Source organism: Euprymna scolopes, chromosome 30 (assembly GCF_053919585.1).
Source record: "Euprymna scolopes isolate OS-2025 chromosome 30, ASM5391958v1, whole genome shotgun sequence".
In the NCBI taxonomy this organism is placed as follows: domain Eukaryota; kingdom Metazoa; phylum Mollusca; class Cephalopoda; order Sepiida; family Sepiolidae; genus Euprymna; species Euprymna scolopes.
In genome coordinates, this window is record NC_136511.1 from 11,965,084 (window position 1) to 11,985,089 (window position 20,006).

Sequence of the window (20,006 nt, forward strand, 5' to 3'; positions counted from 1 at the left end):
AGGTACTCGCCTCGAATGATAATGACTCGGGTTTCAAATTTCGAGTTTGGATATGTTTATGTGTCAGCTGCGACGTTGTTTAATTGAAGAAATAATCGTAAATTATCTCCCATTAGTCACGGGCTACTGTTTGGGACCGTTTCTCAAGGGAAGAGATGAGCGAGATGCCTGTTCACATTACATTTAAACTTCTGTCGATTGGTAAACTCAGAGAAGCAGAAGACAGGGAAAGAATTCCAAAGTCTAGATCATTTTTAGCATCAACTTAAACAGTGTTCAAGAGCTAAGCAGAAAGTTATGAAAATATATTTATATAAAAACTAGATTACTCCTGACGCGTTGGGTCAGTATGTTATATTAGCTATGGAATTCATATATGAGCGTGACACTTGTGGCGTAAAGAAAATAGTTTATTTTTTGGCATAACAGAAATATTTCTATGAAAGTATATTAAAATGAAAAAAGAATATAAATAGATATCTATGAGTCGTTCTGTTTATTATAATTGATTATTAAAATAACTTTACACTTACTGAATTATAAGTGGTTTGCCATACTTTTAGGTAAATGTGCACTGAACAGATATCATAACACTTATTATAATTAAATTCAAATTTTGATATATCTGGGGTTTTTTACATCGTTCATTTCTGTATTACGTTTGAGTTATTTTAAACCCCACTCTTCCCATGTTAAATAATAATTTCGAAATAATAACGTTAATATTTCAGCGTCCCAATTGTTCTTTTTTTTTTTATTTCGCGTTTAAATTATCCAAATAAACAATTGTCAATACTGCCTGCTTTTTTTTACATCGTTCATTTCTGTATTACGTTTAAGTTATTTTAAACCCCACTCTTCTCATGCTAAATAATAATTTCGAAATAATAAATTTCAGTGCGCAGGTTATGCGCGCATGCTCAACCAGATGTCGTAAACCGAAAAGTTTGTTACATACATCGTTACAAGATCATTTGAGTTTTATAATTATATAGATTAAGCGACACAGAAGCACCCACGTTTCGTTTCTGCGTGAAATCGTCCGGCTATTTGAACTTAATTGCAATAAATATATTTCCATCACTTACAATATATATATATATATATATATATATATATATATATATATATATATATATATATATATATATATATATATATATTTAAATGATGGGACGATTCCAATATTTTTCATGATTCCGATATAATTAACGATTCCGATTCTTTATAAGCCTCTAAATATTTAATTGTAAGGCTGTTATTTTTCTCCGATTACCCTAAAAAACATGTTAAATCTTTATATATTTTTTCAAATGTAAAACACTCTTGTGGAAGATGATCTATAGGTTTTATTTTTACCAGTAGTTTAAAACTAATAAACATTTATTGTTTTAATATCAAGACCACCCGATGTTGCTCGGGATCATATAAGACCATGAGAAAAATTTTGAAATACATGTTATTCTTAGGATAGGGGAAATTTTGATGTCTATGTATCATTTGCCATCTTGAGCAAAAGAATATTTTACCTACCCTAGGGCGGGTGTTACACAGCATATGTATGGAATAATTGTACCTTCCCTAGGACAGGAAATTTACAGCACGTATGTGGAAAAGAAAGTCCTTACATAGCGCGGGTAATGTACAACACATATTTAAAATAATTTATAATTATTACATTGTGCTAAATTTTGTGTATGAGTAAAAGTTTGTTTGTTTTTACATCAGAGTGCTATAGTGAAGAAGCACCAGATTTTTTTATATAAATGGCATACTATTCGAATATATTACATGATTTTCGATTTTGATAACTTATGTACGCCACGGGTAAGAATTTCTTAGTTTTTTATATGGGTACTTCACTGTACAAGTATCTTATTTCCTAGGTAGCATACAGTAGAAGTACCATTTTTCTAATTAAAATTGTAAAAGAACTCGATACTTTTAAGTAATTTTCGGTTATTCTACATTTCTTGTGCGTCTAGAGTAAAAATGTGTTTGTTCTTATGTACGTCACTGATAAGAATTTCTTTGTTTTTTATATGGGTACTTCACTATACAAGTACCTTATTTCCTGGGTAGGATACTGTAGAAGAACCTTTTTTTTTTGTAATTTAAAAATGAAAGAACTCGATACTTTTTTAGTAATTTTCTGTTGTGCTAAATTTTCTGTACGTCTAGAGTAAGAATTTGTTTGTTTTTTCATCTGGGTGCTATAGTGAAGAAGCACCTTATTTCTTATTTAAAAGTCATGCTATTCGAATATATCACGTGATTTTCGGTTTTAATAACTTTTAAGCACGTCACAGGTAGGATTTTCTTTCTTTTTCATATGAGTACTATACTGCACAAGTGCCTTATTTCTTGGGTAGGATAATGTACAAGTAGCTTATTTCCAATAAAGAGATGAAACTACTCGATGATTTTACATATACTGTTGTGCGAACTTTTCCGTATGTCATAAGTGAGATTTTTTTATATTAGAGTACTATATTCAAGAATCACCTTATTTCTTATATAAATGTCATACTACTCGAATGTATTACATAATTTTCACTTTGGATTACTTTTATGTTTTTTTTTGTTTTATTTTTACACAGTGATCACCACTTATCAAGGCCCGGAAGCCACTCAGGGATAAGGGTTATTGCAAGTACATTACGTTAGTGTGGAGATTTGATGAAGTGTTTACTTAAGGGGGCGGTTCATTAGGAATTTGTTAACGTTGGACTTGAACACATCCAAGTTATAGTCCGGAGGGAAGCAGTCAGACGGAACAGAGTTCCACAGGCGTGCAGTTCTAAGAAAGAAGCTTTGTTCATGGAATCCGCGTTTTGATTTAGGCACAGATATAGAGTGGGGGAAATTTTTCACAGTGGATTCAGCTAGACGGGTGTTTTTCGTGAAAGATTGGCGAGGGGGGGGGCCAGAGATTGGAGTTCAGACGAGCACCTGCCATGGAAATAACGATAAAACAAGGATAGGCTCGCAGCGTCTCTTCTGTGAGAGAGAGGTTGCAGGGTTGAGAAATGCCACGAAGTCTATTTTGTACTCTGTCAAGGCAGGATAGGCTGTTTTAGCAGCTCCTGCCCAGATATGGCAACAGTATTCCATCCTTGGACGTACTTGGCTTTTATATAGATAGAGAATTGCATCAGTACGTCACAGATCAGGTTTCCTCTGTTTTTCATATGAGTACTATACTGTACAGGTACCTTATTTTTCGGTTTTAATAACTTTTATATATGACACAGGTAAGATTTTCTTTGTTTTTTCATATGAGTAATTTACTACACAGTACCTTATTACTTTGATAGAATTTCTTGTACACATAAATACATTAAAATGTAAGTGATCATTGTATGTGATTTTTGGAATATGACATCTATACAAATATACAAACATATATAATACATTAAATTTATAATGATCAGTTAATTAGTATAGGAGTGAATCCAATAAATACAAATATATAATCATATACGTATACTAATCTTTTTTAATGGTCGGTTAATTAGTTTAGGAGTGAATCCAATACATAAATATATATAAGCATATACACATAATAAAAATCCATAATGATCGGTCAATTTGTTTAGTAGTGGATCCAAGACATACAAATATATAATCATATACACATAATTAAAATTCATAATGATCGGTTAAATAGTTTAGGAGTAAATTCAATACATAGAAATATATAAGCATATACACACAATTAAAATTCATAGTGATCGGTTAATTAGTTTAGGAGTGGATCCAATGCATGAAATATATAAGCATATACATATAATTAAAATTCATAATGATCGGTTAATTAGTTTTCCTAAACTAATTAACCGCTCATTATGAATTAGTTTAGGAAAACTAATTAACCGATCATTATGAATACAATACATACAAATATATAATCATATAAACATATTTAAAATTAATAATGATCTGTCAATTAGTTTAAGAGTGAATCTAAGACATAGAAATATATAAGCATATACACATAATTAAAATTCATAATGATCAGTTAATTAGTTTAGGAGTGGATGGAATACTTACAAATATATAATCATATAAACATATTTAAAACTCATAATGATATTTTAATTAGTTTTAGAGTGAATCCAAGAAATAAAAATATACAAACATGTACACATAATTAATATTCAAAATGATCGATGAATAATTTTAGGAGTAAATCCAATATAAATGCCATTACTCGATCTATTTACGTGATTTTTGGAATGTAACAAATAAGCCGATATATACTTTGAATATGACATTTTCGTTACGTAAATTAAAAACCTTCTTCTGTATTTTTTTAATAAAAGTGTTTTTGGGTATTTATTACATAACGTTTAAAACTCAAGAATATCGGAATGTGTTTTTTTTTTAAAGGGGGAAATTACGGAGATCGAACTCGCAACATTTTTGCTTGTAATCCATTGCACCAATGAGAGAACCGCTTGAAGACGTTGTGAAATATTTAAATAAACAGATTTATCTTTTACTCGGTGTACACATGCGCAGAATGACGCCACTGTTCTACGCTCGTCAACGTGTAACTGCTTTCAAGTTTGAACCCTTTTTGGGAGCCCTTAGCAATTATTTTAATCGATCCAATACCTCTAATAAAATTCTGCACCAAAAATGCAATCTTTTGAGCTATTGCGCGCCGTTCAACGATAATCCGTCTTGGAAGCGATACAATTTGAAAAACGGAGACAGACACACACACACACAGACATAGTGAGATTTATATATTAGATTATTACGACGAACTGTGGAAGATTTTGTTTTAAACAAAATCAATGTAAAAATATATAGGAATAATTTTCGTCATTGAAAAACAAGCACAACTTTTTTCGATTCCGATACCGATTCTGATATCACCAAAAGTTCCAATTTTTCCGATTTCGATTAATCAAACAGTAATCAACACACACACACACACAAATACATATATATATATATATATATATATATATATATATATATATATATATATATATTCGCACTGCATATCAGTTGAATATACAACGAATGATCTGATCTCCTGTAGAATGAATATATATAATCGTCCCAACAATAATATGTGTGTGGTTATTTACTGAATTGAGGCAGGACGATCCCCAATTATACGAAAGCGTATGTGATTTATGATGCAGCACATATTTCAACACCTGACGTCAATTCCTTCGTTGGCATCCGCTGACAATTTTGAAGATGATTATCTTTAACTACGTTTATGCTGCTAAAATATTAATGCATATACCAGATTGCAATCCAATTATATATGCAGCATTAGTTTTTACTAGGCGACCATATATATATATTTGTATATATATATATATATATATATATATATATATATATATATATATATATATATATATATATTTTAATAGATTAAGAACATATATTCTGCTGGTGTTTGCGAACGAATTTTAATTAGAAAATATGAGTGCTCTTCGAAAAACTTTTCAAAACGAATTCTATTTCAAAACCGAGGTTTCACTGTAATAATAATAACTAGCAGGAAAATCCGCGGAATGAGAAATATATCTAATTATCAAATATTATATACAACGAATGTGCATATATATATATATATATATATATATATATATATATATTTGTAGTCATCGACATACAGTCCTGTTTCGTTGTATCACAACTCATCAGTGCCGCTAGACTAGCATCTCTCCCAAGTCAAGGATTGAACCTAGAACCGTCGTGTTGACAGTCGGCAGTTCTCCCACTCGACCACAGAAGCGACGCCCGCAAATGACTTGTCGGAATGTCTATTTAAATTGACATCCGCCACCACTTTTACAGTGCTCAAACTGTCTGTTTGTAAACAAACAAACAAACAACGAGCTTCGCATTTTTCAGCCAATTAAGTAGCGGGTGCGATTATTTACGACAGTGCTCTACCCAAAGAGGGGGGCTTAAAATATGTGTGTATATATATATATATATATATATATATATATATATATATATATATGTATATACGTATATATACATATATATATATACACACACACACACACACATATATATATATATATATATATATATATATATACATTCGATGTATTGTGCTATTCAAGTATGGTACCATAATATCGTGTGTTCACAAAGTCCTACAAAGGTTTTGAAGATAAACTCTCATAACAAGATATATTCTGAAACTTTATAATACATAGACAAATATGTTTCAGTCTGAAATAAGTTAATACAATAATATTGTAGGGTCTACGTTCGCGTTGCATATCAGTTAAATATACAACGAATGAGCTGATCTCCTGTGGAATTTTCACAGGTCACGCGTCACTATATAATAATATTCTTAGTAAATGTTATCTTTGCACGCACGTTGTCATCCCTTATCCCTAAAACTGCTAGATCATTTGTTTGTTCGTTTTATTTTTTTACTTTTCTCTGATTTCATATTTGCTTTGAATGGGGAAACGGACTAAAATAGCCATCGTCGTCGTTCAGGCTAGGATGAAATAAAAACTTTTATATTTTTTGTCAAAAGATGGTACAATAATATCTTCGGGCTATCGTTCAGATCGGACGTTTCTAAAATGAAAATATGGCTATGTAACTAAGTTTCATAGTATCGACCATGTTTCCGTCCTGTAGACAAAGTTCCTTACGAATCCTAACAATATATTACGTCAATTAATATTTTGTATGTGCATAACGGTAGCCGAATAGATTAGGTCCTTTCTAATGAAACAAGGGATGGCATCTGTCGCCGGGTTCGGATTTATCGACTGGTGTTAATCGTGACACCCTGCAATCATGACTCCCGAAAGGATAAAACACTAGTGTTTGTAGGTATTTAATAATTATTATAGTAAATAATTATGTCAGTCCCTTTAAGAAACTCGTTTCTTATCGTTGAGCACTTTCAGTTCAAAATAAAGTCGGTTAATTTAACTCTTATGCGCAGATCATCATATAATGATTAGATCACTATGACAGATGTTAAAAATCTTTTTAAAAAATGAATGTTTAAATTCAACAGCATTTCTCGCGGTTAACGTAGCCGAATAGATTAGGTCCTTGCTAATGAAACCAGGGATGGCTTCTGTCGCCGGGTTCGGATTTATCGACTGGTGTTAATCATGACACATTGCACTGATGATTTCCGAAAAGAGGAAACACTTATGTCTATAGGTATTTAATACTTATTATAGCATATAATAACAGACACACACACACACACACACACACACACACACACACACACACACACATATATATATATATATATATATATATATTAAAAGGGTTATTAATTTTTAGAAGCACTGTTTAATTTTAAAACATGAAAGCACAGAAGTCGTTACAATGTAATCATTTTAAATTTACTTCTAAATTTTTAAGAGTCAAATTCTATCTTCAGTATTGTATGTTCTATTGGTGTTGTTGTTGTTGTTGTTGTTGTTGTTGTTGTTGTTGTTGTTGTTGTTGCTGCTGCTGCTGCTGCTGCTGCTGTTGTTATGATTTTTTAGCTTTTGGCCGCAAAATCTCATGGTTTGAATCAATTCATAAGTTAGTAAACACCTAAGCATTGTTTAATTTGAAAATATATGGAAAATGAAATTATACAAACATCTCATATATATATATATATATATATATATATATATATATATATATATATATACACACACACATAATCGCTCTACGTATGTATTGGGTTTTCGTTCAACTCATTTTATATATATATATATATATATATATATGTATATATATATGTATATATATATATGTATGTATATATATATATGTATATATTAGAGATTTTTCTTTATGTAAACATTGCATAAATTGAAATTTGTTTAATATAATATTCGTCATACTCAGACATAGAATAGTGTCATTAGAAAAGCAAAGTCTGAGTTGTATTAAACGATAATGTGATATCTGCCCGTTTCAAGTATCTCGTAAGTTGGAGTAATGACTGTTCAATTTGTTAAGTGATATTAATCATTATCAAAATTGATAGGCGTTCCCGGGTATGTTATGTGCATCTGTCTCGAATGCCTTAAGCAATGTGGTTAGGAATAGGTCGAGAAGTGACACTTGCTGATCCTCCCGAATAGCCAAGCGCGTCGTAAAAGTGAAATCTTCCCAAGGAAGTACGCAATGAGACAACTATGCTTGTTACAACAAACTGTGTCTGTATAGTTCCAGAATCCAAGCCAGTGTGCGATTGTATCTAATGAGAGTGCTGTATCTATGACATTAGACACAACATCCAGCAGGTCACATGCCTTAGTTAAAGGAGAACGATAGCTTTCCCTCATGTTTTAATTTTCTAATCGTTTTGTTTTATGCGGATGGAACATCCTAACGGATGCCAGACATTCACCCACTATTTTAATCACTCCAAGAAAGAGATCTTTTTAAAATTCTTACCGTTCCTTTGAGTGCAAGTGTTTGTTTTCTCTTCACCGTGTATATTCGACCGGTAGTTTTTGACATTCTTTTTTCTTAAATATGTCACTAATGCACTAATGTGCTGTAAGGTTAATCTCCAATACATGTAATCTTTATCATCTGACGATGTTCTCTAATCGCAATGAGAACCATCAGAGTATAAACTCCTAAACCTTGCAAATGTTTGTCAGAATCCTTACGGTAGAGTGTGATATATCCATCTATGTGAAGGATATCCGGTTGTTTCATAAGAAAAAGGATTCTATGTCATCAATGTTTGTTCTACGTTCGTGGATATTCATTAATACAATCCTTAAGCTAAAAGACGAATGTTTTGATCTTGTTGCAATTTTGTAGTGATAGCAATAAAGTTGGACAAAGAGGGTGATTGTTTGACGTTAGTAAGCTCATACAAAAACATTATTAGCTGAGTCTTCATCTATGGGGTTGTAGCCTCGGAAAAGCTAAGTTCCATTCAATGAGCAACATACCAACACAGTTACCTTGATATTATACACCTGAGTAGCCACACTTTACGCAACGTAAGAGTTAGGGGTCCAGTACTACCAGTCGAAAAGAGCAACTAGATACGCTATAAAATCTCAAGGATGAAGAACGGCCCAGACTAGTTATGTACAAACTAGTTGACATGATAAAGAAAAACATTCTTCATTGTCCTAGTCAAAAAATAAGGCCGAGCACCTAGTATCCTTGAGGTGTTCCCGTGATGGTATCTCGGTGACTGGCCAATAGATAAAGAAAAATTGCGAAAGCCGGGTGAAAAGCAGAGCTTATTTATTCATTGAACAATTCTATGTTTGCAAACTGGATATTTTGTTCGAACCTTCAGCTTTAGAAAGGTTATCGACCAAAACTGAGAAGGATTCTCTTACCAAGTGATTCTGTGTCAAAATATATGAAGTCAGTAACGCAGTTTTCTTTTGTTAGATTAAGACTTGACAAGATCTGTCAGTTAATCCTGAATCGAGGTATTTCGTAAGAATGCATAAGAAACTTAAAGTGACTACTGATAATCAGTTTTCATGTCTCCCCCTCGAAAAAAATAAATTTGAATATTTTCCACTCATAATAGGTACAGACGGAGGTAACTTTAAAGCAGAGGATCATTGCCTTTGTTTCTTCCATTCTTTTTGCTTAAATAAATTTTTTTTTTACATAGGCATCACCACTTATCAAGGCCAAGAGACCACTCGAGGATAAGGGTTAAAGAGTGTACAGTAGAAATTGGACAATATAGTAATCGTTAGGAATGGAAATTCGGTAAATTTGTTACCAAGTGGGACGGCTCATCAAGAACTTGTTTACGTTAGACTTGAAGACAACCAGATTGTAGTCAGCTGGAAAGCAGGCAAACGGAAGACAATTCCAGAGGCGTGCAGTTCTAAGAAAGAAGTTTTGTCTTCAGTTTGCCTGGTTTTCAGTTGACTACAATTTGGTCGTCTTCAAGTCTAACGTAAACAAGTTCTTGATGAACAACCCCATTAAGTAATCTAGTTTTACCAAATTTCCACTACTAACGATTACTGCGATATTATCTCATTAACTACTGAACACCCATTAACCCTTATCCTCGAGTGGCCTCTGAGCCTTGATAAGTGATGACTCCTATGTAAAAAACACTTTCTGATAATAAAGTGTTTTGAATGAAATATAAAATTTTTTTCTTAAATAAGTATTAATCTCTATATTAATAAAGTGGACACAGAAATTTCCCTCTGACAAGAGTATCGTAGGTTTGCAACAACAGATGTCACACACATATACAATATATTAAGGCAAAAAACACTATCTTATGTAACTTTCGAACACCATTTTAGATACATTCAATCGTGATAATAAAATACTACATTGCATCCTACGAGCAACACCATTACAATCACAACAACTTTATAGGAAGGAGTCCCTATTTTTCTCTCTATCAGCTGTCACCGCGACTGATTTTAAACGTTCCACAGATTCTGTGATTACACCAGCTGTAACTGGCTCATACATGATCTAACATCATCTTTCAAATTTCTGAATCTAAATAATAAAGCTCTCTCGCCAAAGTCCGTCCATTCTGATTGGCTGAGTTCTGAAAATTCTCATATTCCGGAATCTAGTTATTCGCTTTTAAACGAACGGTTACTAAAATTAAAATATTGCATCACTAAGAGACATTTTCACTCGGCGTCAAGTTGATTTAATGCATAGGTTATTAAAGTCGTGTGCGCACGTGCGTACAATATAAACCACTCTAATAGTGGCTTTGTAGCTGTCGTTCGTGTATGCGTGTGTTTGTGTGCGAGTGTTCGGTTGAACATGCGTGTGACAATGCGATAACATTTCTTCTTCTTCTTCTTCTTCTTCTTCTTAACCTATTTTATAATTATCAGTTCATTTCTGTTTTGCTTTTTTTTTCTTATTTTTTTTCCTTCCACATTTTTATTGTTTCAGAGTGTTTTCAAATATTTTTTTCATGTAAGTTACGGTTCTTTTGGCGCTAGTCGTTAGTCTATTTTTAAATTATATGTAATATCCTCGACTGTGGCTTACGCCCTGCATAATCTCTAACGCATGCACACATACACACACACACAAACAAACAAACAAACAAACATATATGGGAAGGTGAAGATTTTATTAAACAAATCATGTCATAAGAACTGGATTTAATCTGAAAGCTTCCCTTCCAAATAATAACGTTATTATTTTAGCACGATCCGTCGGGAATTGAATAAAAACTACGGTAAAATTTCAGTATTAAATGTTTCATGATTATATTTGTTTGTATAAAATTCACACCAAAACTAACTGACTGGTTATTATCAATTTTAGAACACAGCTATGATCGCTAGTTAATTTTTCTTAATATCATGAGAAAGAGGTGGAAGCCCTTCTTAAAAATTTAGGATAATATTTACCATATTATCCAATTGCTTCATTTACAAATAAACATTCTTTTTGTTTACTTTTATAGCCCCGGGCAACGCTGGGTAACCCTACCAGTATATTATATAAAAAAAAAATGTGTATCTGCAATCAAGCTTGTTTCGCATTTAAATGCATATCAATATATATATTATGCCTGGTCTTCTTCTATATCAATCATGAAAGCCTTTTTTATCATATGGTTAGATATCACGAGTGTTCCAATCTGAAATTGAAACCCAAATGTGACATTATAATGGATATGTGTATTTAGATTTGCACTACTGACTGCCAATAGACCTCAATTATTTTTAAAGATATGATATATATACTAGCCGGGTGACCCGACGCTGCCCGGGATTGAATGATGATCAACGAATGTTTCACACTCCTATATTTTTATTGTCATCGAAATTGGTGAAATCGTCTATTTTTCAATCAAATCGATTGATTGATTTCTCTATTTGAGGGTTCTTACAAGACACGCGGAGAAAAACTCACTCTGGCATTGTAGTCTACATTGCACTGTATGGAACCTGCTATTGATTTTATAAAATTATTTTATATATAATGTCTTTCATCAAAGTTTAAAATGCTAAGTCAAGTATCATGCATCAATTGTGTTCTAAAGAGAAACATTCATTTCTAGCGCGCCCCTGTCATATCAAAGAAACTACTGCGGATTTTGTGGCCTTAGTATTTGTGCGGTGATAATGGTTTGACTTTAAGTTTAAAATGAAAATAGTCAAGTATAACGGTGCCATTGTGCTTTAAACGAAAATCATTTTGAACGCACCCCTGTTATATCAAAGAACCTACTATTGATTTTATACGTCGAGCTTTTCGGATTGTGCGGTAATAAAATTTCTCAAATGCACTTGTGATGTTAGGCTGCGTAAGGTGTTAACTTAGGTTAAAATCACCTGTTCCTTTTTTCATCAGATTATTTCGATTATCAATACTTATCGAAGACATTGCGATACAAACCTAAGAACACTGCCAGGCACATAGAGCACTTTTGAGTAAAATTCATGAAAATCAGCCCAGCCGTTATCGAATCCATGTGAAACGAACTCCCACACACACAAACACACACGCGCGCGCGCGCGCACACACACACACACACACACACACACACAAAGTTCTTTAAATAGGGTTCATTGATTATTACGGCGCAAAGGCCACCCAGGAGTAAGAGTTGAGTGTTGCGTAGACTATAAGACATCTTGATGATCAGTGATGGTGGAAACTGAGTAAGGTTTAATTATTTAAGAGGACACCTCAAGAAGAACTTATTTACATTAGACTTGAAAACGACAATTTTATAGACAGCTGGGAAGCAGCCCGTGATATTGTGTTTTAAAGGCGAACAGTTCTAGGAAAGAAACTTTACTTATATAATTTTCGTTTAATTTTAGTCGCTGATAGAGATTATTGACAGCTGAAGCATGTTTCGCACAGGGATAGCCATAGATTGAACTTGGTCAAGTACCTGACATATATAAATACACAGAGTGATGTATGTACAAATAGCTTCGCGGGTTGAATATAGATAATGATCAATACAGGTACCAGAATAAGATTGCAAACGAATCAGCCTCTGATTGCTGGTAATTCTTGTAAACATTTGGTAATTTTATTAATACAATGTGGGACGATAAATTTGTCGCAATAAAGAAGAATACTACCGTTTTATTTTAAAACTTTTATTGAAAATATCAATTCAGGTAACTTGACATCTATTCAATATTGCCGCCTTTAGCCTCAATCACAGCCTCAATACGAGTCCGGAACTGAGAACATGCCGGCGGGAGCTCGGCGAATAGTTGGCGGATGGCAGCGATCATGCTGGCTTTGTGTTATGGGAGGTCATATTGATGATGTTCTCGGCGTATGACCAAACAAAGTAGTCAAGCGGGTTCAGGTCGGACGAAGTGGGGTGGGGGGGCAGTGAGAGAAGGGTACAAAGTTGTAGCTCTCCTTCTGAAGACAAGCCTAGGTTCCTTTGGACTTGTGGGCAGGCATCGGGTCCTAATACCACATTCAGGGTCTGCCAGCAGCCACCTGATTGCACCAGGGGATCATCACACTCCAGGTACACTCTATTACATAATCAAGTTACCTAAATTGATATTTTAAAATAAAACTGTAGTGTTGTTTTCTTTGAGGCGACACTTTTATCGTTCTACCTTATATTAATAAAATAAATTTCAAGCCAACGTCGAAAATGTGAGGAGGCATGATGTCGCTCTCACTTGCAACCACACTAAAGACCATAACCGTCGCCGGAAACTTCGTTGAACTGTGCCCTCAAGCGTTGAACCGTCCGGATTTGCATTTTGAGGGTGTTGGCAATGGTCCTATTGTCATAACTTGGATCAGTAGAGAGTATCCCCTATCACGCTCATTGAACATTGTGTCACTTTCAGACTGCATAGAAGGCTCCTATTGCTCTTGTGATATACAACTGGACAACTAGTAGATGGTCTGCAATAAAGAAAATAAAAATGGAAATGGAATCATGTCGTCTATTCTTATATTTTGCAACAATTTTATCCTTCATCCCTGAACTTTTATTTTACTCGACTTCAATTAAATTTGAAATAAAATATATCTTCCAATCGCAATATCAAATGCCTCTTTTCAACGCGAGACATGCAAGAACATGCAAGTAATTTAGTAGCAACGTGTGTAATTTTTATTACTTCATAACTATTGAATGATACGCCTCTAGTGTCTATTGCGTTTTATTCGGTTATAAAACTTCGTGTAGGACACCACGACCTTCCAACTGGCTGTTATTCGTGAAACCGGAGACACCTTTTACGTGAATACATCAAAGGTATTTTCTTATTTAGCATCACCTGAATAGCGACAGTGATCTGTCATCGTCAACTGTGAATCCATATTTAATTATTGTTAATTATTCAGTGAAAGTGGAATCCATTCGCAGTTACGAAACGATACAGGAAGAGAGATGAATAGAGAATGCAGCCTGTTTTTTTTTTATGTTGCTTGGTTGCTTGTTTCATAGTCATTTATGAAATCGTCAACTGTTTAGGCAACCCGATTATTTTGATGAACGCTTGTTTGCCTTTAATGAATGCCGCTTGGCACAAACTGAACTCAGCCCAGGAATATTAGGTTTAAATCGCTAAATCTTTCCTCACGTTTGAAAAATACAATCACTCTAAAACTTTCTGAATTTTTGAGATGTGGATTGGTTATTCGTATTATTTGGATTCTCGGACTACTGTTCTCATCTTGTCATTTTCACAAAGTTTCGGTCGATATAAACTTCGATTTTCTTCAAGTATATCTTGTCGAATTCGGGAATGTTTCTGTCGAACTCGGGAATTTGGACGGAATTTTAAATGGAACCCTTTATTTTCTTCACGTGCGTAGCATGCTCTTGTTTTGCCAACCATGATTGGATAGAGATCCTAAGTAATTCGTAATTGTATTTTTAGGTTGTCCACACTAAGAATTGAACATTCAATCTACCAGGAAATATCACTTTTACAATTGATTTTTCCAAGTACTCTAACCACTGTGCCACGGGACCTTGCGGGTTTTGTTCGTAATTCCGTCCAAATTCCCAAATGCAGAATGTAGAAACTATGCATAAATCGAATTCAGCGTAATAGAAATCATCTAATAAGAAACCATAAAAATGGACGTTCGTTTTTCAAAGAAATATGCAAATCAGACGAAGGAGAATGAAGAGGCAAGGCGACGAAGGAGAAGAGAACACTGTGAACGACCTCTCCCCCTTACTTTTCACTCTAAACATTGTCCGCGGTTAGTCCATCACCGACTGAGATTCGCAAGTCATGCCAAACATGAACATCAATCGCGAAATAGAACTCGTGGCAGGACTCGGCACAAGTGGAAACTAATGACGATAATTGACTATATATTACTTCCATTTATTTTATTCCCCACGACAGCATTATGTGACACAAAGTCGTTTTTAATATAGGGGAAAACCAGCTCCCTGCAAGGTCACTCTCAAAGCAGACAAAAGCAAAAATTAGCTCAGTAATAACTCAATAAATAAATAAATAATTGCCTCTGTAATAATTGAATAAATAAAAATAAAAATTGCCTCTGTAATAATTCAAGAAATAAAAATAAAAATTGCCTCTGTATAAAAATAAAAATTGCCTCTGTAATAATTCAAGACATAAAAATAAAAATTGCCTCTGTAATAATTCAAGAAATAAAAATAAAAATTGCCTCTGTAATAATTCAATACTGTTTCATAGCTTTAGGTAGGATTAAAGCCGTTGTCTTCAGACAATGCTCTGCTGAAAACGTAGACATTCAACGTCTATATCCACCGCGCCACAGGCCCCGACGTAATAGTCCGTAATAATAAATGAATAAATAATACTCATCTCAATAAGCATTCCAATTAATTAAATAATATATCATCTACGTTGTTCACTTATTCCCGATCTCTGTTTAACGTATGATGTCATTCTTTAATGACGTCATTGTTTTGATTCATCTATATGCATGGGAAATAATAAAAGATCAGTAAGATCCACAGAGATTTAATATTTGTTCTGGTGGTACACTAACATTTGTCCTTAGTCAGTCGAAGGAAAACGTTTATTGAATTATTACAGAGGCAATTTTTATTTTTATATCTTGAATTATTACTGAGACAATTTTATTTTTATTTATTGAATTATTACAAAGGCTTTTAAACAAAAAATTATTGAATTATTAGTGAGGTAATTTTTAATTTTATTTATTGGATTATTACAAAGGCAATTTTTATTTTTATTTATTGAATTATTACAAAGGCAATTTTTATTATTTATTTTCGAGTTTTAATAGTAAATAGTAATAGATTTAAAGCATTTTGCATCAATGCTTTGTATCAGAATTTTATTATTTTATATAAAATATACGTTATGATGAGTATAAGTCGGTTTTATTATATATTAGCGGGGATACCCGGCGTTGCCCACGGTGTGTGGACGTATAGCAAGAAACCCCGGAGGAGGGATTTAAAAAAGTGGTAGTAGCGGGGGGGTCAAAACAACACTAGGCAGTGTGGGTGAAGAGAGGTGCTTAAAAAAGTGGTAGTAGGCAGGCAGGCTCGAAACCGTAACGCGAAGAGGGAAAAAAGGTGAAAAAAAACGTGACGTCTTTGCCGATGCGTCCATGGCAAAACCGGAAGTCGCGAACGTCGAAATTAAGCGTAGTCAATGAAACAGTGACGATGATTTGCTAAAATGTTGGCGAAAAACGACCCCTCCTTGTACAAAACTTTCCAGTTGAGGGTGAATAAATGAATGAATGTTTTGGCCAATTTTTCGATATTTGTCGCCCGAAGGATCAAGTTCGAAAACGATACCGATCTCGTGAGAATCCGTCGCATGTGACGAAAGTTTTTGCGAGACATACAAACACACACACATTTTGACTTTTATATATAAGACTAGCGGGGGTACCCGACGTTGCGCGAGCTTTGGGGGTTAAACGAAAACAAAAGTTCTGGTATGTAGGTAGGCTCGAACTGGAATCCTTGACGTCAATAGGCTGATAACTTACCGCCACGCTACTCGGGCAGAGAACTGAAAATAGGTGGAATTAAACGATTAAAAAGTTAAACGATTAAAAAGTTAAGTGGTAGCTGCATAAATTTAATGAGGTCGAACATCACGTCATAGGGAAATGAAACGCATTTAACTTTGTCTGCAAGCCAGTTTTTTGTGTATATTGTTTGTTTCCCACCAAAAATGTTGGGGAAAACCAGCTCCCCATAAAAAGAGGGAGTGTCCAAATGAATAACACTTGATTGATATGATGGGTTTTTCCCCCCGCATTGGTCAAACCTCGTTTCTTTCTGGACGTCCCGAGCACGAGTGCCACGGAGGCTCATTTTGCTACGGGTTCAGTTTCGGTTACATACGGAAAAGCCAAATAAACACGCGGAGACTAAGAAATACTGCGAAAATATCGTGTAAAAGTCGACCAAATAAAAGATACATACAACCCTCTTCCGTAAATCGTAGATATTATAATCTAGGCAGCATGTAAAAGGTTCTAAGAAAGAGTAACCGCCCCGATCGCCCGCCTCCAAAACCCTTTGCCGGACATACACAAAAAATGCAAACACACAGAAACACACAGAAACACACAGAAACACACACACATACACACATACACAGAAACACACAGAAACACACACAGAAACACACACACATTTTCGCTTTTATATTATAGAGTCTATCATTGCAGATTTGTATGTTGTGATTTATTGATAACATTGAGGGGCTTGAACGGGCGTAAAATACGCTTAAATATGTTTTAATTTATGCAGATTTCGTATTTTTTGTTACAGAGCCAATTCTCTATTGAATATTAATTATATTGTACCTAATATGTTGCCGCGTTCCCTACGGTTTGAGTTATTATTACAGTTTTCAAAAATATATTTCGAGCTTTTTTTTCTCATAGAGTTTTAAAAATGTTCAGTTTCTTTTGACTGTACCGAATATATGATTAAAATTTTATTAAAATCAGATATACGTATTTGAATTTTAAGCTTTTGTCCCTAAGGTTTCCGAGAAATTAGGAGTTCAGGCCAACTTCCATTGTCTTCCATAGAATATATATACACTAATGAGTAAAAAAATGGGGCAAACAATTTTATACATTTTGTTGCACTAAAAGCTATATTGAACAATCAACAATTGAACAAGGAAACTTAAACGAGACTAATAACACAGAACAAGACATTTACTTTAATAAATGCTTAGGATGGAATCGCATTCTTTTTCGATTTCTTTAAAAGATCAATTCTTTAAGATATGTTCTCAACCAAAGTAGAGCACTGCGAACAGGAGATGCAATTCCATTCGCTTTGCACATTTTCCTACAGTTTGTCATTATTCGAGAAAGTTCTTCCAGCCAATGCACGATATATTATGGACCAAATATTCTCGATTGGGTTTAAATCGGGGCTTTGACCTGGCCAAAATATCACATTAATTGAATTATCAGAAAACCATTTCCTTGTGACTTTAGCAGTGTGTGCAGGGATATTATCATGTTGGAAAATAATGTTCTGAGATATTCCCAGCTTTTGTATACTTGGTAAAAGTCATGTTTCTAATATTCGAATGTATTCCTGTGCATTGATTGACTTCTCACATCTAATAAGTTCCCCAACTTCTGCTGCAATAAAAGTTCCCCATACCCGTATTTAACTGTCGTTTTTGTGCCACTTGGCGAAAGTCTTTCTCTGGTTCTTCAATTGCATCGTTCGGGAGCATCAGGAGCATCACTAACAAGACAAAATCTTGATTCATCTAACCAGAAAACATTTCTCAACCAGTCTGTATCTTTCTTGCCATAACACGAGAAAAATCTCTTTCTATCATTGATGTTTTAGATAAAAATGGCTTCTTTGCACTCCTTTTAGAAGAAAATCCCATTTCTTTCATTCGTCTAGATATTGTATATCTAGAAAGAGAATTTCCAGTCCCAGTTTTGAATTTTTTGCTATGGTTAATATAAGTTTTCTTTCGATCCTTCAAAACAGTTAATTTAAGCCTATGGCCGTCCTTCAAAGTGGGTACTCTAGGGCGACCAAATCCAGACTTCCCTTTTAGCAAGCGTTCAACTTTGAACCTTCGATCAATTCGCTTCACTACAGAAAAAGATGTTTGCACATTTTCTTTTCTTAAAATATTAAAAATCTGCTTGTAAATCATTTTGGACTGCCTTAATCCTGCAATTCGGTTTTTTATATCCTCGCCAAGATGCGGTCTTGCCATTTTTAGGATTAATTTTTCCATTTATGCTATAATAATTATGATCTGCAAAATAGAAATTCTCAGTTAAAATTAATAAAGATTCATAGAAGAATACTGAAAAATCGATTTCTTCCTTCTTTCACGCTTGGCCCATTTATGTGCTCATGGGTATATATATATATATATATATATATATATATATATATATATATATATATATATATATATATATATCGAAAGAGAAAGAAATAGATAGAAAAAGGGAGCTAGATATATAAATCGACTGACTTTTCTTTATGTATTAGATGAATTCATTATGTTTATATTTGAAATAGTGCGATATCCCTCTCCTCTATAATTCACCCAACCTCAGCGTTATCTGTATCTAGTCATTAAATCGATTATTCTTTTGTTGACTAAAGCTAAAGTCTATTGCACGTCACCCCAGGGGAAATTTGAATATTTGTCAGACTTGAGAACGGACTTTGACGACAGAAATTTTTGTTTTAATTTGACAGAATTCCTTTAGATTTCTAGCATTTTAGAGTTTGTATTCTGCAGTCGAATCGCAAGTGGTCGTAAGTTGAGCTGTTCAAATAAAAAGTAATTGATATTGCTTTTGAATATACGGTTTTCTGCCATTTTTATTTTGTTTCTTTTTGTTTTGGTACTTTTCTGCATACCTTCAGGGGAAAACGAATGTTTTTTTTACAATTGTGGTTGTTAATCGAGTTCTTGCTGTGAATATTTTACAAGGAAGAAATCAGAGAGTGGAGCCCGATCGAGTACCGGCCATGAAAATGACAATACAGCAGAGAAAAACTTATAATGTGTGTCTTT